Source organism: Eptatretus burgeri, chromosome 1 (genome assembly GCF_056783735.1).
Source record: "Eptatretus burgeri isolate ZD-2024b chromosome 1, Ebu_testis_v1, whole genome shotgun sequence".
Lineage (NCBI taxonomy): Eukaryota > Metazoa > Chordata > Myxini > Myxiniformes > Myxinidae > Eptatretus > Eptatretus burgeri.
In genome coordinates this window covers 148,766,955-148,769,887 of record NC_140961.1, presented here as the reverse complement: position 1 = coordinate 148,769,887, position 2,933 = coordinate 148,766,955, and the positions used below count along the sequence as shown (strand labels likewise).

At 38.4% G+C, this 2,933-nt stretch overlaps 1 pseudogene; it reads left to right on the top strand.

Moving 5' to 3' along the window:
- The first annotated feature begins 220 nt into the window (after positions 1-220).
- LOC147035723 (uncharacterized) lies at positions 221-1,943 on the top strand (annotated as a pseudogene).
- The last annotated feature ends 990 nt before the right edge of the window (positions 1,944-2,933 follow it).

Below are 2,933 nucleotides of genomic sequence, written 5' to 3'. Positions count from 1 at the left end.
TGACTTTGTGCTTTTGCGATGGCCATGAACTCCCCTTAGAGCAAGGAGTATATGGTGTCCATCACAAAATTGAAGATTTGCTGCTTTCTGTAATTATTATGTTTAAAGATCTTCATTTAACAAATCAACTCACTGTAATCCACTTCTCTTTTATTTCATATAAATTCTGAAGACAAGCACTAATACAAGACCTAATACAAGCCCTAATCCACAATCAGCAATGGAATTTGTGCAGCTTTCAGGGACAGGAGTTGGTGATTTTGACCGGACAAAGTATGTAATTTGTCAAGAGCCAACGCAGGGAAAACTGATCAGCACACCCAGCAGGTGTAAACGAATACGGGAAGTTAGTGACATACGAAAAAACTCTGTAACAAAACGCATAAAGTTGATGCCAGCCGAGAGTGACTTCTTCTATTATCATGTTTCCAACCATTGCTACAAGAAGTACACCAATGCGAATCTGCTCAGACGCATCCAGGAAGGAGGGAAATCGCAGAGAGCATCGCTATCCTCAGAAGAATCTGGCAGTCCACATGGGGTTGCGACTCGTGCTCACTCCACTGCACATTCACCTCCAAATCGTACAGATGCATAGAGTGTCAACTACTCGATGAACTGCATCATTTGTAACAAGAAGTTACACAAACGGGACTTCACAAAATATCGTGTATATGAGTCGACCCATGCTACTTCACTTTTACAAGCAGCAAACTTCTTCCAGGATGACATTTTCAGTCGAATGTGTGACCTCGAGGATGAGCATGCAGTTTTTGAAGCTGACCTGTATTATCACAAACAGTGCATGACATCATGCATCCAAAAGTTTGAGAATGCTCAACGTTCAACTGGCGATACACCAGAGCTGAACCCCAAGCTGCGTGCATGGAGTGATATCGTTTCTGAGTTGGAAGAGGGACTGAAAAGTGGCAATGGCTATGAACTAAGTATAATCAGAGACCGATTGAATAGACTGGTGGAGGACGAGCATCAATTTCACAATAGAGATGTGAAGATATATATATATATATATATATATATATATATATATATATATATGTATATATATATATATATATATATATATATATATATATATATATATATTTTTTAGACACTTTGGTAGTAGCATTAATTTTACATATCCTGACCAGTTGCGAAAGTCTTTGATGGTTTATAGTGTGCCATGTAATAGAGCAGATGTTTTGGCAGAGCGTATTCGCTCTATTGATCCTGTACAGGTTTGAGCCAGACTGCTACGGCAAAGTCTTGATAGTCATGATTTTAACATAGATGATAGATTTGGTGATGCTCAAGATCTAAAACATGCATGCTCCTGTATGAGAATGCCAGAACCGATACTTCAGTTTTGAGGATATTTATACAATTTCAACCCCGAGACATACCCCAAGGCAGCTGAAGCTGTAATGACGGAAACACATCCTACAGCAGAAGATGTAGATGATGAAGAGTTAGATGACGATGCATGTGAAACAGAGAGTAGTGAGGGTCGGAATAACAGTGATTCCAAACAGACTGCTGATTGTTGCCTCTCTGCTCAACGTTGCAGGAAGATCCAAGCTCTGTTTCAGACTTTATATTATGTATATTATTGTGGCAGAAGGAGAACGCCAATGCATGTAATGAATGCTGAATCAGCTCACAGTCTCGGGCGTGGAGGGAAAATCATCACTGATATTTTGAATCGTTAAGGGCTTGCGCTAAGCTATGGAGAACTGCGACAATATCAATATGACATTGCAACCGACACTGCACAGCATAATAGGCAGGATATTGCAATACCAGCTCATTTTGATCCTGGAGAATTCACATCAGCAGCCGTTAAAAACTGGGATCATGAAGGTGCTAATGTGTCTGAGCATGACACAGTCTGCGTTCTTTTCCAGGACAAACCTAGTTCCCAGAGATTAAAGGTTACATGATAACTCAAGCAAATGAACCACTGTATTATTATACTGTTATCTTTGGATTCCTTGGGCTTAAATGCATTAGTATAATCACCAACATCAAGCATCTATGTGTTTTGATGACTGATATATGGAGAACTGCGATTTTGAATGGCGGCCATTTTGAAAGTCAAGATGGCTGCCGCAAACGAAGGAGCCAATGTAATTGTTTTAGGGCTTCTTGAGTTCCTTGACTCTGAAAACTTAGGTTTAGGCACCAATATCATGTCTCCACGAGTCTCACAGACCAAGATATGATCAAAAGTAATACTTATGGCGGCCATTTTGAAAAGCGCCCTCTGAAGCAAAATCTATACAGATTTGGGCTTGTCACCCAAATTTTTTTGAAAGGTCTTGGTATGTACAACAATAAAATCATGCATGACTTTGTACTTTTGCGATGGCCACTAACTTCCCCCTAGAGCCAGGAGTATATAAGTGGCTTTGATAATATAACCAGGCAAAAACCAAACCAAGTATGGAGAAAATCACAAGCTTGGTATTTAAATGGGAAACACAATAAATGTTGTACAAAAATCTTTAATTGTTGTCAAATAATTACCGGAAAAAAGAATAACTGCATATACAATCTTAAAATTATATATTTGACTCTGAAGGAGCTCAGACCAGAACGTCGAAGGAAGCATATATCTTATCTCTGCTTAACAAAGATATTTAAAATAAAAACCAAACCGCAACATACTACATATCAGCATTCTTGATGGGTATGAAAGTTATAAGAGAGAATAAAACACTTTTTGGAATCACAAAGCAATCAAACAAATATTAATCAGGAGTCTTTATGAATTCCATTCTTAGCGTGAATAATTAATTTTCTCTTAAATTTTAACCTTTCGTTGAAATTATACTTCTTGCTTCTTTGTGAATTTAGATTTCCGGAATTCTTGAAAAACAATGGCGACACTGCTCACAAGTTGTTGCATCTTTGGCGCGGACACAAACAAC